General features: G+C 41.7%; 1 pseudogene across 1 annotated transcript in view; it reads left to right on the top strand.

Moving 5' to 3' along the window:
* The window catches only part of LOC110975635 (deoxynucleoside triphosphate triphosphohydrolase SAMHD1-like), a 99,520-nt pseudogene that overhangs the window by 62,089 nt on the left and 14,719 nt on the right, over positions 1–22,712 (top strand). Inside the window, exons 8-12 of the transcript XR_015425586.1 lie at positions 9,289–9,356; positions 11,446–11,574; positions 13,455–13,718; positions 21,334–21,425; positions 22,645–22,704. The product of XR_015425586.1 is annotated as a deoxynucleoside triphosphate triphosphohydrolase SAMHD1-like (transcript). The remainder of the gene's footprint in view (positions 1–9,288; positions 9,357–11,445; positions 11,575–13,454; positions 13,719–21,333; positions 21,426–22,644; positions 22,705–22,712) is intronic.

The raw sequence follows: 22,712 nt of genomic DNA, 5'->3' as shown, positions 1-22,712 counted from the left end.
AGAGCTGTCACAACTGAGATTGAATCTAAACATCGTAATTAATTGTTAGTTCACGAGACGGCCATGCAAAATCTTAAAAATTTGAAAAAGTGGGGGAGGTCAGCACTTTGAGTTCAAATCTTGACTATTTGATCCCCAACCGGCACGATATTACCCGGTGGAGTAACTTGATCTATAATACTACAGTGGCCCAGTATTGGGCGCCGGTATTTTTTTCAGCAAAATGGGTACAGTTCTGGGGAGTTATTTAAAGGCATATTTAGCGTATAATTACAGCCTCATTTGTACCCTTAAATTTTATAGCTTATTATCAAATTATACGTCAAAAGAAAGAGCTTTTTATCCTCTATGCGATGAAATAAAAATTGTGGATGTGCAATAATTCACTTCAGATATCGAGGCATTAGAAAAACATGTATCAGCCCTTCGGAGAAAAAGAGCCATTAACGTGTCAGACTATAACTTAATTAGTGCAGGGCTGACGGTAACAAAACCTGGCTAAAATATGGTTTAGATATGCATCTACAATAACAAAAAATAAAATATTTGTCAGCTCGTCCCGCCTTTGTTTATAATGGTCAACAAAAATGAAAACAGTCTTCAAATTGAGATCACGCAAATTCTGACTGTTCTGAAGGCAATTGCTTCCTTTTAATTCACATTTTGGAGTACATTGTTGTTATAACCTATCAAAAAAAAACTTTTTGCTGGCCTCACATAAAACCTTTGGTGTAAATAGGTGTTGGAGGAGTGTACAGTCAGGTTGCCGCCCACTCAGGTTGCACTACAGACACAACCACCTGTACCCAGTATCAAAAGAGGGCGTTATCACATAACTTGCCAGTGCGGATTGAAGGTTCGTGGCTCGTAATGCAATTTAAAGTTGATGGGAACTGCATGCAAAACTATCGAATGCAGTGTTTGGTAGGTTCATGGCTCCTACTAGTCATATCCGCAAGAAGCATACAGTGCGTCTTCGTCAGTGTACCACAAATATACGAAGCCATCTGCAAATGCGGAAAGTCTAGGCACCTGATGTGAGTGTTGAATGGAAATGTCGTCATCTACTCCATGAAAGGAAAGGCAGATTATTCCGTAATGTTCGTAGTGTAAACAAAACAACCAGTCAAGAAGTGTTTGCAAGATGGAGCATGTTGATCCATTGATCCGAGGTCACTAAGGTAAGAAAATAGGCCTGATTTATGATACACGCCTGTAACGTGCAATTGAGCAAATATTTCCCTAACTATATTTGTATGTGCCATTGATCAAGGGTAAGAGTTCCATATCCACACCTCATTAATTTTCCCTTGTGGTTTACTAGCCACCAGAAGTGATAACGTCCTTAAAGTCACTTTTAGTAATAGGTAATACTAAAGCATTTACTTCGAAAACACTTGAATTTTTAGGCAAGTGCCCTGGGCTTGTGCACAGGATGTCCATGTATGGAACTCTTCCCTGATCAAGCCTGCAAAGTAAGATATTATGACCTTGTAGTCGCCAGGTCCCTAATGTTGCCACATTATCAAATGTTTTCACAGTTAATGGCGAGTGCATCCCATTCCTGAAGTATTGGTAACTACAGTGAACTAAACCCTGACATCTTGCATCTCATGTTATCATAGACAGATGATAAATTGTATGCAAACCTCTTATTTGTTTACCAAGATGGGGGGGGGGGCTGTAGGCGGAGCAATCCATTTTATCATTTTTGAAATCTCACTTGGGGTAAGGGGGAGGGCAGTTGTAGACGGCATGGGTTTCAATTAAAACTAGCCCAGTCAACCACTGCTTAGTAATTATAATGAAATGTCTGAGGCAAACTTTTGATATTTTAGGGGAATGGAGGAAAAAGTTTTTTTTTTCAACAGTAAATTTATCCAGCCCAGCGGCCCATTATTTTATTCAACAGAGGCAGCCCACCCTGCAACGTTCTCCATACAAATGCCTAATTGCCATTCTGCCCTCAGGGTTGTGATTGGGTGTGGTCCACTGCCCCCTCTGTTTATGTCACAACCTTCTGTATGTTGTATTATCTCACAGGATTTATCTATTTTCTCATTTTCCAGCTTACATTCTCAGTCTTCATCAACTGACGAAAATGTTACACAGGATTTAGGGGCCCTGGATTCTTCTTGGGCTCCCACTCCACAACCAAAGAATTCAGAGCTCCAGTTCCTTATCACCTTCCTTATCAAGGATGGATAGCCACCAACTGATGGACAGTTATTTTCAGGCCTTACTCTCTTACACAAATCAGGGACACTACCATGCAAGGACTAGGCTTTGGATAATGCTGTGGAATCGGTTGAGAGACAGCTTCTCAAGTACACTGTACAGAAGCAGTATGAGCTAAGAGGCAATATGGCTTAATTGCATTGATTGCATTGATTTATGAATAATAATGTGTCATTCCCAAAATAATCATTCCCAACCTGTTTCCTAAATAAGGCCTGGTCGTGTCGTGGTTGAAAAGGTTTTATCCTAATGAACTTATTGAAGATTTCAGGTTTTCCATTTTTGTGGTTTTAAAATAATTGGGCTTTTGTTTTGAGTTTTTAGTTTTTTAGGGTGTTGATGGATGAGGAATAGTATCTACTACTTTTATTTTTTGAAAAACTTTCAAATGACATGAATCCGTATGTCAGTTACAAAGAAACATTTCTTTTTTTTACAAGTCGCAGTTACCTCAAATGCTTTCAATATCTGTTGTATAGTATTAAATTTTATTTCACAATAAATTGAAATATTATAAAGAAATGATCATTCTGAGACAACAAACAAAATAGCCACTGAGACTAAGGTCTGAATTTTTGGCACGTTATTCCAAGCCACTGGTTTATTTGTCTTTGACACTAAAAAGTTTGGCAAAATCAGCTTAAACGGGCAGGCTTGCCCCAATCTGCCAAGCTTGGCATCCACGGGCCCGAATCCTTGGCAGGCTTGCCAACCATTCGCCTTTAGACTATAGGAATATTTATCAAAGTTAAACGCCAGCCCCACCAGAACGAGAGGGTGTTAGTCACAAAATGCTTATAATTTGTCGAATGTCATGTCTGGAACAATCAACAAAAGATTTGCAAAGCACGCCGTTTTTTCCACCGTTTGAAAATACGGTTGGACGAAGCCCCACCTGAACAAGAGGGTGCTTGGCGTAGGGTTCCTAAGCTTAAACAGCAAGTATTAACTGTAAACATCAAAATTCAAAGTTTAATTGAAACCTATTTACTAATATAATTTGATTATCATGTTAGCCAAAATCGAGGCACTTCCCGTCGCTTCCGGCAAATTTCTGCCACACGCGCCAAACGCGCCCCACCGGAACGACAGGCAAGTGCATCTCCCTATTAACGCCCCTAGAATTTAATTATAATAACAACAGTAAAGAGGACCATCGCTATGAACCCTTTGAGTGGGATAAACTCAATTACACTCAATTAAAGGCAGCGCAAATGCAATCCCGAAGATTCGACCGAAAGTGCATGTTACCCGTATGGGACAGGTGAACCCCATCATATCTGTACAATGAGAATTCGGACCATTTAAACTGCGGATGATGTAGCACTGACACGCCCTTGCGACGGCTGAGGGAGCGCGCCCATCTATTCACGGCAGCCGAAAAGCCGATTTTATGTCCGTTTTTGCCAACCAAGCGTTGGGACTCACAGACATAACTAAATCAACAGCTACATCGAACGGCGTGTAATGGACTTTACACTCGTCTTTATTTATAAAGTCATTAACAGAGCCACCTGAAGGGAATGACAAGTGCTGGATAAGACGAAAAGCGCCAGGTTGTTGCTTAGGGACCAGCCCGATGGGCGAACACAAGATTTGGAAAGGGCCGATGACTAAATGGTCCTGCCACCCTGCCTAACGCGATTTCGCTCTGCAGCTTTTTATGAACCACCTCAGGCCTATCTGCTGCCGACTTCAGGCAATTGGAATCTTTTTTCTCCCTAGGACCTTGAAAACAAAGTGAAAACCCATGTGAAAAACCATGACTAAGCGTTTCAGCTGCCGACTTGTCAGGATAATGTGTTAACCACTGCTTTAACACGTCTAATTTAATGGGCGTTGGGAGCCCAAAAATGGGTTTGCTTATCCCCTCGTTGACCAACTGACTGTTGAGTAACGTTTGCACTCGAACTGGCCGCTGAACCACTGGTAGTCGGCCGCGGTGTCTGTTGCATGTTCGGCGCGGCAGACGGATACTTCGTGTAGCGCGTGTACGTTGCACCGGCAGGGACGGAGGATTGCCGTGCCGTGTTACCGCGAGGCGTGGGCCCGAGTCCCACGCTCACCAAACACGAAGACGCGCTGTGCCCTAGCTTACCACAGCGACTGCAACTGTGCGCGTAACGGCAGGAGTTCCACCGACAGCCGTGGGGGGAATTGAACGCAAAGCAGACGGGTTTTTGCGCCGCTTGGTTTCGAGCTACCGTTGCGGGGGAATTTGCCACGGGCAGGAAACTTCCTGCCGCCGCAACTGTCACCCAAAGCTCCATATCCATTGTTGCCCACGAGCGCGATGGATTTTTTTTCCATGCGTAATCTGAATTGCTCATCGTAATTACGCCAACCAAGCCCTGGAAATTGGACAGCTGCTGTCCGAACAACTTCAGGATATTTCAGCAACTCAAGGAAACGGGCAGGATGGCGCGTTGCGTAAATTGCCATGAACACATGAAATGCGCTTGTCCACTTATCAAACGAATCAAGTTTGCGTGGGGTAGGCGTCACCGGCCGGAACACCACTTCGCCTCGCTCCACCGCAACGGTCAATTTGGAACTGGTGTCTGAAGCGGCCAGAACCCTGGTGGCATTATCGCGATACAACGATGCCAATTCTACATATTGCCCGTTCCAATTTTTTTCTTTTATGGCTGGAGGAACATGGACATCAATGGCAGAATCATTTCCGAGGGAGTGTAGGGGTGCAGGCCTACCCATGCCGGAATAAGCCGAAAGTGGGAAAGGTTCCCCCGCTTGAGCGATCTGATTGAAGCCTAGGGCCATGTCATTAGTTTCATTTGGGAGGATGGTTTGAATTGCCGGTGTAACTGTGTTAGCGAGCATTACATCCCTACCGGCCGAATCGGTAATGCCCGGCCTACTGACAACATTACTGACCCCGTTGCAAACAGCCGAATTCAGACCTAGGCCTACGCCTATGCTAGGATTAGCTATATTGTTAACTACAGAGTCCTGCTGCTGAGGCTGCAGACTACGAGCAACTCCTTGGATGGACTCACCACTTGACGGGCCTCCGCCGGGCGCAGCTGGATCCCCGCTGAAACTGCCCGCCGGGACATCCACCGCTTGGGCGGGCGCTGGATGTGCTATGGCCGGAGTGTGTCGCTCCCCGGCAGGCCGACTGCATGCAGTGATGAGTGGTGCGATGTTGACCGGACCGGCTGCGCTGTCCCCCGCGGTGCTCTCCGTAGCAGCCCCGGTGCCCGTCGAAACTGAGGCCTGTGCACCTTGAGGTCCCGGCGACGTCCTCGGGCATACGGTGGAGGTGACTGGCGGGCCTGCCTCTTCTGCTGCCGTTTCGGGCGCGGCATCCTTAATTGCCTGAGGGGTGCTGGCTTGAAATTCCCGTGACCGGCAACCCGCTTTCGTTCACAGGGTTGTTTGATGGACCAAAGAAAATTCCAACTTAAACTACACAAAACAGTCGATGGATCCTGAAGTGTCCAGGAGTTGCTCCCAATAGATATTTCCCAAAACGGTGAAACGCCGGCAAAAAACAAAACGACGGGAATAAACGAGTTTTTCGTTTCGCAAGATTTATTTTTGACGTAGCGGCTTCGGAAGTCAGTGCCGAAGTGGCCTGTGCGCGCAAACTGTTTTGGCGCGGTCCCTTAATTGGGACAATTGTATAACAATTTCCGCCTGTGCAAAATGAAGTTACATATCGCTATGATTATGAATCACCTTGGCCTCCTGCCAGCAAGGAGTGCCGGTTACCGGGTGTCTTTACTTCAGCCCTAATGTTTCCTTCACCATGGCAACAAACAGCTGATCGAGCGAGAGATTGACAACAAACGTTTGCCTGCCCAGAATAATGCATTTTATCTTGTATTGATAAAATAGAATATTGTCACCTTTGCATTATTGTCTCAATTGAAATAAAGTAGTTGTGTACTTTTTGTTTCTAACGGCCTAAGTCTTAAACAGACCATGCTTTGCAGCAAGGGCCTTAACAATGTGTTGACAACCACAACAATGGCTTAACAACTTTATGCCTTAAAGCTTGCGCTGATACGGATAGGCTACCTGTCTACCACACCAATCAGAAAGACTGAGAAGCTAGCTCAGTTTCTGTTATTAGGAAGCTTGGATAGTTATACAGCATTTAAGGGCAGACAAAATGGTTTATTTCAGGTTAACACAGGTTTTCTTTCTTTGCAATGCATCGAGACTGCAGTGGAAAATGGGAATCACAATCACAATTGGTACCGGTTTTAACTGATAGAAGGCTAAAATACAAATGAGGCTGAAACAAGGCTCCTGTAAGTCCATTCTGAAAACTGCGGACAAACATTTTATTGATGCGTCTAAAAGACCATGATAAGGGCCTTCATCAAAGTGTCATTGCTCAAAAACCTGCACTAATGACCCCATAGCTACTCATAGATAGGTAAAACTATGAAGCAAATTTAGGGACAGGACACAATCTCTAAGCCCTGCAAATTTCAATGTTCTGCTGCTTTCCATTGTTAAACAGAAAGCATTTAAACTTTTGTAGCCCCAAAATCATCAAAATCACACATATTTTACTTAATTGGGCCATTTGCCCTGAAGCTGAGGTTGGATTGACCTAAAGTTTTGCACAACGTCAAGACTACCTGTGACTCCCATTGACACCAAATTTCAGCCAAATCTGTTGACCCCCATCCGATCACATTCTGCTTGTCCTCTCGTGGATACGCTCTTAATGCATATCTTTTCATGAACTGTAGTATGTTGACATGTATTATGTAGTGTAAAGAGAATATCCCCACACTATGGATTCATATTATGGCCTGTTTGTTTCACACCGATATAGATAGGATCTCGATCAGTTATCCAAAAGCTGGTTCGCTCTATATCCATTACATGGGTGCTGGTGTCAGTGAAACATTGTTGAATCACTGATCGCGATCCAGATCAGCGTGAAACAAACAGGCTCGCAGTTGTCAATGTGTGAGCCTGAATTCAGGTGCCTAATCATCTACCTGTTTCTATAATTAGTTTTGCACGTAGTCTCGGATTATTGCTATACTTTTGACCCCCTATTCATTGGCGGATTCAGACGTTTTTCCAGCGGGGGGGCTAAGCCTCAGATTTTTTAAAAATAAATCTCATTGAACTAAACTTTGGGACAAGCGTAAGAGCATGGAGGTGTGACGCGCCGATTTCGCTCTTCCCCGAAAATTCAAGAACAATTATCAAAACTCCGCCATAGAACCGATATTCACATCCTAGCGTACACCTGATGCTCTATTACAACCATGAGCGACAATCAGCGAACGAAAACGACGAATAACCCCCGTAACAAGAAAGACAGAGAGGGCCCAACTCAGAACGTCACTGATGAACAAGATGTGCCGGTATCACCCCTTTTCGTAAAGTGCTGAGCTGTCGACAATACATGCTATGCTTGATAAGATCCTGGCATCGATCAGCAAACTAGAATTAAGGTAGACATCTCTGGAATGTAGCTTCCAAGAATTACAGTAGCAGGTGTCTCAGAACTCGACAGATGTCAACGACTTGAAGAAGTCAGTGATTTTCGTCCAAGACCAGCACGATGCCGCCATCAAACAGGTCTGCAAAAAGACCCAGTACAACCTGGGCACTATCCGGAGCGTGGAAAACAAGATCGATGATCTTCAAAATTGTAGTCGTCAAAATAGTGTCATCCTCCAGGGAATCCCAGAATCTTCTGAGGATGGTCAGTCCTATGAGGATTTCGTTCGGAATTTTCTCACTAACCACATGAAACTCGATGGGGCAGAGGACATCGAGATAGACCGCGCACATAGAACGGGTCAAGTACCCAGTACGAGTCCAGGCACGACAGAAGCCGGCCTCCGCCGTTCTCGGCCCTTTCACTGCAGGCTCCTTCAGCACGGTGATCGCTAATATATTTTGAAAAACTCGGCAAAATCTCTGAAACAGAACCCATACAAGAACAGCAAGATCTTTATAACTGATAATGTCACCCCCAATATCGGATCCCAGCGGAAGGAATTTTCAAGGAATTAAAAGTCGACTTCGCCTACCATGGTCAGTTCAAGCGTTGATACACTACAAGATTTGCGACGGCCCGTTCCGTTCCTATCAGATCGGGGAGAGGGCTGATCACTTATCGGCAGCGCACCTCATCATAGCATTAATGTATTCTAACATTTATCTATGTTGTCTCACTTGGTTGTTGTGTTGTGTTTATGTACAGGAATGAGACAAAACATGGTTTATCGTTTCATGTCATGTGAGTAAATTTACATTTACTGTATTTAGTCCCTTTACTTTATGAACCTTAGGGGATCATTCTACGGATTGTGAATCCTGACATAGATCCAGACTTAACTGTTGAATGTTTGGATATCCAATTTGTTTATTTTGACCAAAACGACTTTCTGAAAGATTTCAGCCAAAATAATATGAAACTGTTACATATTAATGCTAGAAGCTTATCCCAAAACTCTAACCCTAACAGCCCTGAATCTTCCAATTTTAATATGATTTACCCACCCTCGGGAGTTAGGGTTTTAATATATAAATTTGGAAACTTTGTGATGCCGTTCAATTATAATACAATGTTCCCATCAGATAGATGGATTCAGCCACGGTTAAATCTTGTCTCATTCCTGTACATCTAATGTTTGTAGAGTCCTTGTCCTTGTCAGTCACCCAGTTCACCCACTTAACTAAATGTTTTTGTGCTCAAGTGTTAATATTATTTGTCCCGCGTAATAATTTAATTGTTTAAATGCATTTTTAATCTAAATACAATGTACTACATGTGTGTCTTTTTGGGGGCAATGTTGAAATAAATGTTGAATACCCCCGCCGCCCCCCCCCCCAAATAAATGATGAAACATTGTACCTGTGCATGCCATGACATTGTTACAGCAGTGGTATTAGTGCACCTACCCTAGTTATTTTCTATTCTTTTCCCCATTTATTATCTTTGTTATTATTTTTGCTATGAGGGGATATCATAGCTGGGGGTTGACCCCGTATCCGCGCCCGCCATTTTATTTTCTTCTTTTGAATCTTTTGATTATGTCCTAGGTCACGGCCCATTCTCCCACCTGTTTGACACCATGTTCATTCCCAAAGTTCTAGGAAAAGAATGGAAGGTAAGTAGATTTTATATCCCTAGACGAAAATACACCAAAATATCGTCGAATCCCAGAAATCTCCACAGAATTAAAATAATGACTGTTAGATGGGGAAGATCGGGGCAGATTTGTTGAATTGAGACAGCGTGCTATTTTAGCATAGTCTGTTGGTACGAATCAAAAAGAATAGCTAAATGGAACTTGAATTTATATTCATAAAAAAAAACTACAAATATCCTGCCCTATATTTTCATGACGGTAGCCAGAAGATATGAGTTTTGGTCATTTCCAGATTATGTGAATTTTGTGTTACCTGCACGCAGTTACCAGAAAGTTAATGTTCAATACGAGCCACATTTACCAGTACACGGTGTTAAAATAATGAAATTTGGAAAGACCCTCTCTTTGTATTACAAAATGAGAATATAGCTAACATTTTGGAAAGGATTTCATTCCAACAGTACTTTTGTAATAACTATTTCTGGATCAAGGCAATTATGAAAACTATTTAACAAAATTGTCAAAATTTTAAAATGGTCCAAAGAAGAACATATAACATGAAACACAACTGAAAATGATATAAAAGCTTCGTCTGAAATTACACGTCGCAAATAATAAAAATAAAAAGAGATTCCAAAAACCCAGTATTTTTTTTTTGTTTTACCAAGTAAAATAATATCTCACTGTGCAATCGGTATATTTTTTTCAAAACTAAGAATGGTATTTTAATGTGTATTAATTTTAATGGGCCTGATTTGGATGAGGTTTATTTTCTGAAACCGAAAAAACATCTTGTTCAATATATCCAGAAAAAAGCATCATAAAATTGCTGTGATTCACATCTTCTGTACACTTCAAGTGGTCTATTAGCAACCACTTACTATTATTGGTTTTTCTATGTCTATAGACTAATCCGATTAGACTGCATACCTGCGGTGGCACCGCAATCACACGCACGTTCTTCAGCTTGACGCGCGCGTGCAATAGGCAAATTACGACAACCTGTTGGTCCAAGAGGCATGTAACGCACGCTTAGCACCTTACCACTAGCGTTGTGCCACCGCAGTGACGGCGTCTAATTCTAGTGGTCGAATTACACTATAGCTCAAAAGAAGACTGGTGTCTTGTACGCCGATACTGTTCATTTGAACTGATCTTCGCAGGAGCAGCCTGCTCACACCGTTTTTCAAGAATTACACTTCTATGAGTGATGCTTGAAAATCTAAATTCAAATTTGAACTAACATGAAAGAAAGGGAAAAGTCTCACTGAAATGTACGTCCGATTTTTTTATTTACCCACACACGTGAACCTTGGTGTTTTTTTTCTTCCGGGGGAGGGGGAGGTGGTTACACACCTCACCACACACGAAACTAAGTTGCACTTTGCAGTATAAATATTTCTCTGGTTAGGGATCGAAAACCATATACCCGAATTTGACTTTAGACAGCCTATCTATTGGTCACGGAGGCGTCAGATGACCTTGCAATCAATATTTAGGAGCATACTGAATATAAAATCACAAAGCCTCCAATGGTTGTAGAAATACAGTATTGTTCTATTCAATGTTCAGAACAAAGACCCAATAACGATGCTGTAGCTGGTATGGCTAGCGTTCCTTACTGAGGGTTAAGTGAATGTCTGATACTCGGATTTGTCTGGGTTACTAAATCTATGAGAACAGTCTATGAGAACTAAAGGCCAAATTCTTGTTTGATCGAGTAAGCCCCTATTTGTTAAAGAGATGAGAGATCATATTTCCTGCCAGAAATGGAACAGTGTTAAAAAGAACTTACGTCTGACATTTGACACCCTTAATTTTTTTTACATCAAAAGTAGTTGTCAAGGATTAGTTCAGGACACTGATGCCAAACTGTGATACTGTGTGAAAGGTACTTGTACATGGATGCATGTTCAACCATTTCAAGGCACGAATCCATAATCCTCATAACTTGAGCGGAATGCTTTCTTTGTGTTTCGATCTTACATATGCATGTGTTATTATCTCGTGGCATCTTGTTTTAAGTGAAATACAGTGGTAGATATATGGTGTCTGTTTTTGTCAGAGTAAGTAATGGTGTACTGTAATCCTTCTCCCACACGAAAAGCATGAGAAGGCTTCACTGGAGATGTTTGGTCATCTGATCGATTCCAATGATCTGAAGGGCGACTTTAAGAAATATCGTTTGACAGATAGGGACATCACATTCATTAAGGAATTGATTGATCCACCAGAGGTAAGAAAGCATGTAATGCTATTTTCTTATTCCCCATAACTGGTTCCTGCATGCATAACACATTTCAAATTATATGTTCTCCACACCGCATAGGCACCCTGATGAACCGCTAGGAACTTTTTGTGTACCACCTAATGTAAAATTGAGTAAACTATGCGTTAATTAAAGCCTGTTCCATCAGGCTACAATTAAGAACGTCGTCTTTTAATCAAAACAGTGTCCCCCGTTTAAGATTCAGTGAGCGCGCTCTTGATGTGTAGTCACGTGCCCAGTAGGTCATGAAAACATCTTAGTGTTTAAGTGTACACGAGTCTACATCAGCGACAGAGAGGAGATTTCTCTCTCTCTCAGGGGATCTAAAAAAAATGCAGTTGAACTTTCAAACAGGAGCTTGAAAGAAAACCGAAACCAATTTACAATACTGGAGAGCAAGTTATTCATCTACAACATCCTGGGGAAGAACATACACTGACTTTGACAGAAAGTCTTTTTCGCCTGCAGCAAGCAAGTATTTATGTCATTTCAATGGAAGTAGATGGACGACATAATGGAAAATTACGATATCTCAGACATTTATGATTTAATTGAGATTTGCCTTGATTAGATTCGCATATATTCTATAAAGAAGTTGACACTCAACTTGGCATGTTTATTGATTTTCAGCACGTTAGGTGTTCAAACGTCCTTCAAACATTTTGACTAAATCTTTTGGTCAGAAAAAAAAAATTAATTTAAGTGACCGGAAAATTTCCCGTTTGTCTGATTGCAATTTCAGGCTTTACTATCCCATTCTCTTGCAATGTTTCCTTTCCAAATTAGTTTTAAAACAGCTGGTTTGCAAAAACTGTGTTGAGATAATAGCATGCCTAAACAGCTCCCAATGAATAAGTGTAAACATTGTGCAGTTGCGACCAAATAGTGGGCATGTGCATGTTGCACTAATCATCAAGTCCCCATCAAGCCATGTCGCTTCAGCAAACGGAAGTACCGTATCACAATATGCAGTAGATTTAAGAACCTGTTTATTAAAAATGCACTATGCTCATAAAAAAAAATGTTTGAGTCCTTTTTTTAAACTCGACATGTATTAAACCCTGACCCTGTCCGCAGGCTCAGTTAATATATGTATGTAAGATTGTTGTATCCCATTGGGGTTCTAATGAATATTGCATACTTCCCCCCCAAAAAATTAAAACTACAATGCTGTGCCAAACATGTCCAAACTGAGTGCAAACTGCATGAAGCTGATCTTGTGTTTACTTTATGAACTAAATAAATTTGCCAATTTCCAAAAAAGCTACCTTTGAGACCACCAGAACCATGTACAATATGAAATACACACTTTCTGATGGCCTCCTTCCTCGTTTGCTCCACCCCGCGGTGTTGATCACGTTTGAAATCGTGTTTAAGTCAGAGATCACACAATAGCTTCTCATTATAGTAAAACATTTGAGAATATTCATTCCGTTTCAGACCTTAATCACAAATTTCAATGAACAGATTCCACCACACTCTCAGAAATACACTAATGTGGTGCATGCTTCATCTTGAGTCCTTTTTAGAGAAGAGTCTTTTGATTTATCCAGAATAAAACAAATTCACAGAATTTGACAGGTGCAATACATGTTCAACAGACCTTACAAACGTTCTAAACATTTCCAAGGATGATTGCGTTTACTTATGACCCGATTTTATCAATATGTCTTCGGCTTTTCCCTTCATAAAGAAATGCTCATCTGTTGTATATTGATTTACCTTTATATTACACTACCTTGGCTAAGTTTGTTGTATGCATTAAAACTTAAGGGTTTCAACCAACGGCGAATTCAGCTAGCATGATGTCGGGGGGTTGCCCCCCCCCACGGGATACGCCACTATAGTTTCAACATGAGCATAGTTGGTGCAGTTGGTTTAGGGTACGATTTTCATAGCAGGAGGACTGGAAAGGACGCGATAAGGGAAAGCACTTCTTGTACGATATCGTGGCCAATAAGCGTAATGGCATCGACGTGGACAAGTGGGACTACCTCCTGCGAGACTGCCACAACCTGGGCATCTCCAGCAGCTTTGACTGTCATCGCTTCATGGAGTGCTCCAGGGTCATCAAGGTGGATGGCAAGAAACGGATATGTGCCAGGGATAAGGTTAGTTCATTACTCTGTGAATGATGCTACTTCAGTTAACTTGGCGATGGCTGGAAATAACACGCTCGCTTGCCAGCTGGTCACTTTTATATTGCACATCTCCTGTTGACAGCTAAAGCAAACAGACAGGTTTCGTCACTTTATCAGTCTATCCCGAGCACCCCCTTGTCGTGAATGTAGAGAGGTCTTAATATTGATATCCTGACATTACATTTTCATCCCACAACATTTTGTTGTGCATCCACGTGAGCAGAAACGTTTGTTTGTGCCTTCGACCTTCCTTATGCATTGTTACACCTGAGTCCCGAATGAATTTTGAACTTCATTCAGTTATCGCATTCATGTTACAAGCTGTTGAGCCTTCGTGAATGCCACACCTGTATCAAATGACCATGGGACGGTGTTTGTGCACTATAGTCTGTTAGGAAAGTTCGTCAAACGGTTAGCGTTCCGATCCTAACAGACAAACCAGGAATTCAATACAGGACCCATAAATTATACCTCACACAATTTTACTGTAATTCTTTTAATGAAATGATTCACACAACATGTATGATATACATTAACAAGAGTAATAACAGAAAAGTTGAGCAGGGCTTGCAGTCTGTTTTCCTTAAGTTCACGTCAGATCAGTTTCGTTTTTAATTCCAGAAGTTGGTTACGTAAGCCATCGGCAAAGCCAAATTCAAACTGTCTAGAAACAATTCATAAGCAAACTAGACGCACAACGACCTACGTCGCAATTTTGCTTATGATAAACTCATTGATGAGAATAACTAGAGTTGTAGAAAGCTTTTCACATGCATGAACAATTTTCAAGATTTTTTTCAAGATGTATTTCAGCGTTGGGGAGATGTTAATTATATATAACAGGTTTTGCCCTTACCCAACGTATATTAATAAGCACTGTATGCTCAGTGCTTGTCCGAGAGCTTGCGAAAAAAAACTCATAAGCTTACTCGGGTGGGACTCGAACCCACAACCTCCTGCTTACTAGTGCAGATGTCTTAACAACTCGACCACCGAGCTTACCGGGGTCGGCTGGCCGGTCCGAGTCAAATGAAGCAGCGGGTACCGCGAACTATTTTCAAGATGTATTTTTTTTTACATACAAAGGTAAAAACCCGTAAAAACGTATGTGCATCTTCATGTGAACGTAATTTAGGTGTAATGTTTAACTCCACGTACATGTAATCCATGACTAAGCATACATAATGTACATGTACTGTCTCAACAGGATTTCTTAATAGTCACAATATTAGGTAAATACGCAAATACTTGACTACTAATAATTTAACTGTTTTAATCCGTGCTTTTAACTGTAGTCAGATGCATTACTGCAACAGCTTGTTTCACGGTTTACCTTATCAACAGCTCACTAAAAATTACAAAGCGTTCAGAATGCAGCTCCCCAACATGTTCATGATGTTTAGATGGATTACACCCATATTACATCAGTTACATTGATCAACGGTTTCTTTCAGGATACAATTCAAAATATTACTTCTGACATTTAAGGCTCTTCGTGGTATGGCACCACACTATCTCAGTGATTTATTTAATATCAAAGAAAATTCGAAATATTAATTGAGATCAAATAACATCATGTAATTAGATTATTCCAAAGGAAGGGCAATGAGTATTTTTGGACAACGAGCTTTCTGTGTGCACTGCAAAAACTGGGTTCCACACCAGGGTACTACACCAACAGTGGTGTTAAATTTTTGGTGTTATTTGATGTTACTTTTAACACTTTTCAGTGCGGTGTACAAAGTAACACCACTGTCCAGCGATGCTATGGTGTTGTCATCTGATAACACCCAAAGGTGTTTATTTTAAACCACGGTTTTTGCGGTATGGCAGCTCCCTTTTTGTGGAATTCTTCTCCAGAGATGATCTGTCAGATTTCATCACTGATACATTTTAAGATTCAAGTGAAAGCATATTGATTCAGAGCTGACTTTGGAAAGTAGCTGCACCCTGGGCTGGTTTTTTTTTTTTTTGTTCTCGTATTGTGTAAGGTATAAGTGTTTTATTAGTCTTTTTATTTAATTTTACTTATATAATGTAACTTTTGTTTATTCATTTGGTAAGAGCATTTGAACATACTTATGGAATTTGCGCTCTATTACTTATTATTTTTAATATTTTTATAACACAAGCAAAGAAACCACACATCCGAGTTACATTTATTTAACGGCCATTGTAACAGACAATATCTGAGTCACATGTTAAATTAACCTTCAATGGTACAAATACAACAGCGATAGAATTAAATGTGAAAATGTAAATTAGAAATCAGGCCGCAATTTTTCCAGTTTGACATTTTAAGAGTGACTTTTCTTGCGATAAAACAGGCTTTGAAGTGTACACTTTGAGGGCCAATCAGGAAAGGTGGTTTTATAAGTGCACACACTCCAAGACGGTTTGCCACTTCCGACGACACATTGACAATGCATAACTACCAGAATTTTCTGTTTCTTGGGCATGGTTGTTCGAGCCGCCCTTTTATTTCTTTTTCTTTAATTTGAAGCACACAAGTTTGGCACCTTTGCCATAAAATAAAGAGGGCACGCTTGCCCAAAACTTGAAACGCTTGGCATCCTTGGCACCTATCCACCGTTACGGTTGGAAACTAGCCCCACCTGAACAAGTAGGTGCTAGTGACAGTGTTTCAATCTGTCACGTGGCTTAAACTACTATGCAAATTACCGAAGAATAAACTAGCCCCCACTGGTACAAGTAGCTGCAAGTCACAGATTTTCAATCTACCATGTGACTTAAACTGCTATGCAAATGAAGTAAGAGTAAACTTGAAGAAAAAAACGCCGTGTTTTTCCCACGGACGTGCATACTAAAATCTGGACTCGCAATGCCCTTAATCAGCTCATACAGATCATTGAATCCACTCGTGGCCATTTTACCGAGCCGAATACGAACTTTTCCTGGCAATGCCCGCCTTTGTTCTTCCTGACGTCAGTAGAAGGGAGCCAACCAAGGTATTTGTACTCGGTTCGGTAAAATGGCCGCTGGTTGGCTTCTTTTTCATACAAAGGGGCTGCAAGTCCAGGTTATTATGTACGTCCGTGGTTTTTCCGTGGTTTGCACTTGCGGTTGGAATAAGCCCCACCAGAATAAGATGCTGCTTGGTTTGTATTCCTTAACATTAAAACAAAAAATATTAACATGCTAAAAACTGAAAACCTTGAAAACTAATTAAGTTGTTCCTTAAGTATGAAAAGAGGCCCTGCCCGTCGCTCCCAGCGAATTTCTGCCAAACGCGACGCCACATAGGGGCCCAGCAATGCACAGCGATCACTAAAGGATAAATTTCGCAGTATGCAATTGAAGGCGAAAGCCCCAACAGCTCTGAGGACCACCTGCTTTGAAACCATTGGCCACTAAAATAACCTCCAAAACCAATACTACCCGTGGCATCTGTAAATAACTCTAATGCATCACTATCGAGCAAGTATGGAATTCCATATCTGCCGTCGCCCGTCGCCCGTCGTGCGTCGCTCGTCGTGCGTCGTGCGTCGCCCGTCGGCCGTCGTGCGTCGCCAATCAAATGGGTTGCATAGGACATGCAAAAGCCGTTGTTTAACAAATGACAATGTGATGATTCTATTCACTTCTAAAGATCTTTTCCGAATAAGGCAAGTACAAATCCCACCTGCATAGCATATACTAGTCACAGAATTAATTCCAATAATGCTAGACTACCCCTGCCCCTTGACAAGAAAATTTCGCCTCTCTGAGAATTCAACCAAGTGTTTTTTGGGGAAAAACATTTTCAGCAAAAATTGTTCCGGCCAACTTATCCACAGTGTTATTCTAATTTGCATACTGTAAAAATGTTCGACTTGTTTTCATCAAATTCCAGGAAGAAATCTGCCAACCGATACAGATATTCTATCTTGTCCTCTCAATTTCACCTTGAAATCCAGAAATACTAGACGTGCTGTGGATAATGAACTGTTTATTAAATGTATTGTTAAGGGGCAATTACCACTTGGTTCAAGTTTCAGAAAATATGACGTGTTGGTTTTAGTGGATGTGTATGCCATGGTGGATAGACCAATGAGAACAGGTTGTCCAGCACAGCAGCATTATTTATGGGGCTAACAACTAACGTTACTGTTTAAAAGACTTCTGTGAGCCAACCTGCAAATAAAATCATGTCTAATTTGGAGTATACAGCAGATTTCATCATAGGTATACCCGCCCTTAAAATAATGTTGAATCAGTTCGTCTCTTATGGAAACTATTGGGCATCAAACATTGTAAATAATCTGTTATTTACATTACGTTCTGTGGGATATCGTGCAGGGACAGACAGAAATATCACATAGGCTATAGACCTAAAGTCTGGCTGTTAACGAGTAAATTGAAGTTACGTCTAGAGTAACTAAGTTATCGAGAAAAACAATCTACCGTAACAAAAGTCTATTTTGTTGATTTATTTATGTAACCAAAATGGTGTTATTTCATATACACGTTACTTAGCCGATGTCAGGACATTATTTCTTCTTTCAATTGGAGTTTGGCGCAACTGCAAAAACGAATCCATGTACATCTTCTAGTTCTATTGCTAGAATGAGAGTCAGGCAGGGTGGATCGATCGAACAAGGACATGTACGTGTGAAACGATCAAGGGTCAAAGTTAAAAATACCACTGCGCAATCATGACAAAAAAAAAAAAAAACCACGGGCGACGCATGACGGGCGACGCACGACGGACGATGTACGACGGGCGACGCCCGACGGGCGATGGGCGACGCACGACGGCAGATATGGAATTCCACAAGCAAGCCCTGATCACAAAAGGGGGAAAGTCCATTGAAATGTTCCAGGGATTCCATCCACATGAGTAAGTCAAGCTTTGCACCGGGAGAAAGGCGGACTTTATGATGTTTTTTTAAAGCCGCAGGCTAACCAGATCAAGGGCCGCATAAAGGCTTGGCCTGGGGCGACAGCCCGACACACAAAATTTAGTGAACCGACTATGGACTGAATTTCCTTGAGCGATAACTTCTCCGCCCCAGCAGAGATTGAATCTTCTCCCTCAAGACACGGACTTTTGAATCTGGCACGCGCATCTCGCGTCTCGATGTGTGCCAATTTCCAAACCCAGATAAGTAATTACCCGACTTGGGCCTTCTGTCTTTTCGGTCGCTACCCCCAGGTACCCCCAGCTTGGCTCAAAGCCCTTGAAAAGTATTCGTAAGGATTACATATTGCTAAAAAGACCTAGGAATGCAAAATCCTCCAAGTAACGCGTGATGCACTGTGTTCCTAGAACGTGCTTCGCGTGGCATTCCAAAGATGTGCTGAAGGTTTCAAATAGCGAGCATGAAATAGAACAGCCCATCTTTAGGCACCTATTGTAATAACACTTATCTTGAAATTGAAAACCCAACCATTCGTAATCAGATGGCTCGACGGGAAGGAGCCTAAACGCAGGCTTAATGTCCGTCTTTGCCCACCATACATCAGGACATGCAGACATGGTTAACTGAACTGCCGAAAGGAACGACGCACAATGTACTTAGAATAAGGGACGGCAGTATTCGTACCAGTCGGGACGACTAAACCGCTAACATTCAAAACATTGGCTCCAACACTATACTTGAAAAAGTACTGACATAAGTACATGTACTTGGGTTGAGCCCTGTACTTGTGCCTACACCGGCAAAGATCGATTGCTAGTACTGGCAATACTACTACTATTAACGTCCACTAGGTGAGGTTGCTATCCACTGAAAGGTCCACTGACCGACTATCACTGACAGCAGCAGGGGCCATACTTGTTATCGTAGGTTCAACAGCAGAAACCCGGCTTGATCCCGCCGCGGCTGGAACTGCGAGACCTGGGCGTGTCACCTCCGAAAACTCCACTGTGGATTGGCCAGCTATCGCCGCGTTGCACTGCGACCTGTCGACCGGAGCTGTTGCCCTGTCTGCGGTGGCCTCTAAGAGCTGGCTCAGCTGCTGTCACTTTCCCACGACGGGAGCGCCAAAGACGGCTGTAGCCGTCGTGCGCCGTGCGTCGCCCGTCGTTTGTTTTGCCACGATTGCGCAGTGGTATTTTTAACTTTGACCCTTGATCGTTTCACATGTACATGTCCTTGTGGGTGCAGACCACTAATTCAAGTGAGAATTTCTGGCCAGCTCATAAGCATTGAAAGTGCCCCCACAGTATCTTTTGAAAAAGGAGATTGTTTGGCCCCCCAAATGATGAGATTGTGTAAATCGTTGCTGGGATCAACTCCCTGGGTCTTTGAGCTTTCATATGAGAGCAGAAGGGCTAAATTTTACGGTTGAAAAATGGTCCTATGTGCCCGAGAAAGTGGAGGGTTGCCACTTGAAAAATGGCTGCAATCAGACTTCGGAAAGATCACTTTTTGGGGGTGATTTTGTTTTGTGGGAATAATTAAAAATGTAATTGGTTAACCCACAAAAATTGAAAAGAAATTGAAAGATAAGTGTAGGCCGTGTAGGTATTGTATTCCGATGTACATGTATATAATCCATCTTCCTGGGAGAGGTTACCCGCATTAGCTAAGTCATTTCCCTCTTTCCTCAATGGTCATTCAGGTTTATTGGCGTGGAGTTGGCCAGCAGGTGCAGGTGTGATTAACAGTACAAATATCGCAACCTTCCCCCAAACCGTCTGCGACAGAATAATGTATTTTTTTCTTGCAGAGATAAAATAGAATAATATTGCAGTACAAAAATAATTTATGTTCGCACTTTCTTCCCCTAAAACCTGCTAAAAATCACAAATACCAACTAATTAGGTATACAGCGGTAACTACATAATTCTAATCGAATCTGATCCCATGTAATTGATTTTTCCCAAGCCACTCTATGAATTGTACGAGAACGTAGGCTGCATTGATGAAGTACCATCGTAAAGGCACGCTTTCAACGAAACACAACTTCGAAGGCCTTAAGTCCACAGTCTTAATTTAAGAATTTCCTCATGCCCCCGTTATACAGCTACAAGTCTGTAAGGAATTTTTTTTTTGGATTTTCGATCCATTTTAAGAGTTTATTGTAAACTTCCGGAAAAAAATGGAAACACTCTAAAATAAAATTTCCTGGATGGATTGTGTATTGGGTATGTAAGCTGAAACCGTATGAGAAGGTATTTGATGAACTTCATGAAATTGCATTTTATTTTGAAATAAGGTAACATAGATCATCTTTCTACCGAGGAACTAAATGCAAAAAAATTAAAGTACATCGAATTGGAATACATCCAAGGTGGATCCAGAAGTAGCCTTTTTGAGGGGGAGGGGCGGGAGGAGGGGGGGCAAATAGTTTTGAGATTTTTCTTGTAATGTTTTATGGCATTTATCGTACTGAGGCTAAATTTTGGGGGGTTTTATGAGCATTGGAAGGAAAAGAACTGAAATAAAACATTGCTTGTCAATTGCCTCTTGCCCTTAGTTGTTTTTTGAAAAAAGAAATGAATCTTTTAATTTCTAGATTTCTGGTTCCTTCTATGGGCTGGGGGGCTCTCGTTCACCCCGGAATCTGTCATGGAAGTACATCAATAATGTGGCAGTTAATGACACTAATTTTGGTTTTCGTTTTCCTCAATAACCAGGAGGTGGAAAATTTATATGACATGTTCCACACACGAATGAGTCTCCATCGCCGAGCATACCAACACAAGACCACCAAGATCATTGAAGAAATGTAAGTTTCTATTGCTCAAGAGAAAGACTTTGATAATTGAGTGCAGTGGTGTCTTCTTTATTGGGCCAAAAGAGGGTGTGTGTATGATAGCCCTGATAGGACGTCGTCAATCGTCAATATTGACGTCAATATTTACGACCAAATTTACGACTCGCTTTCTAGTCGCGAATATTGCCACCAATAGTTGCGACCAAATTTACACTTGCATCTCTGGTCGCAAATAATTTTTATTGCCGCGATTTTTCTCCAGCAAGCTAGGCGGGCAATGACCTACAATTTTCGGCTTGATTTCAAATCGTTATTCGGCTTGGTAGCTTTGCTTTATCTGTGGCCAAGCAACTTCTCTCTTACTGGCTTGCTGAAAAAAAATGTGGCAATATGTGCGGCCGGAGATACGAGTCGTGAATTTGGTCACTAACACTGACGGCAATATATGCAACCAGAGAGCGAGTCGTGAATTTGGTCTTGAATATTGGTGTCAATATTGACGATAGGCGATGTCTCTCCAGGATCACCAAATGCGTGCCAACTCCAATCGAAAAAGACAACAAAGGACCTAAAGAAAGCATTCATGGATCCGTGCATGTGCGCGTGCAATGTATACAGTTATGTGTAGGTACACATGCCTGACTTTGCATTAAAATTCAAACTCGAACATTTGGTGGCCTCATGTTTTATGTATAAAAGAATGAAAACATCAATGTACATAGTTATAGTTCTTATAACAAACCGTACTGAAACAAAAAGTAGTGACGCGCTATTACCAAAGTTACTACCATACTCACCCTTTTTGTACGTGAGTCAGAGCTCTAGTTTTTAGCACTATAAGCCAAGCACATATTTATTCCCTTGTTTATACTGGAACAAAAACGACAAGAGATTAAACCACAAAAGATGCCTGTATGGGAGAGAGGGGTGCACGAGGACCATGCAGGCGCCCAGGATAAGCTGATGTTCTGAAACTATGGAAGCTGTTCTTAGCCCAATGCAGTATCATTTATTGAAAAACAAATGACAGTGAAATATTTTATCCATTCCAGTGTACTTAGTCTATAATCTTTGTGTGAAGTTTCCTCCAACGCCCGGCTAGACCGTACCCCAAATCAACCTTATCTCAGCACTGGCGCACATAAGATTTTCTGTTTCATCGTTTAACGAATGGTCTGTTTGGTTCTTGGAATGCTATATCATGAATTTCTCCCCTGCCTTTTTAACCTAGGCTTGTCGAAGCACTTAAAAAGGCCGATGAGCATTTGACGTTCAAAGGACGAAAAAACAAGTGAGTAG

This window comes from Acanthaster planci, linkage group LG06, assembly GCF_054643075.1.
Source record: "Acanthaster planci isolate LZ-2023a linkage group LG06, COTS_SCS, whole genome shotgun sequence".
NCBI classification, from domain to species: Eukaryota; Metazoa; Echinodermata; class Asteroidea; order Valvatida; family Acanthasteridae; genus Acanthaster; species Acanthaster planci.
Note: the sequence above shows the minus strand (reverse complement) of the source record. Positions and strands in the feature narration are given on the sequence as shown.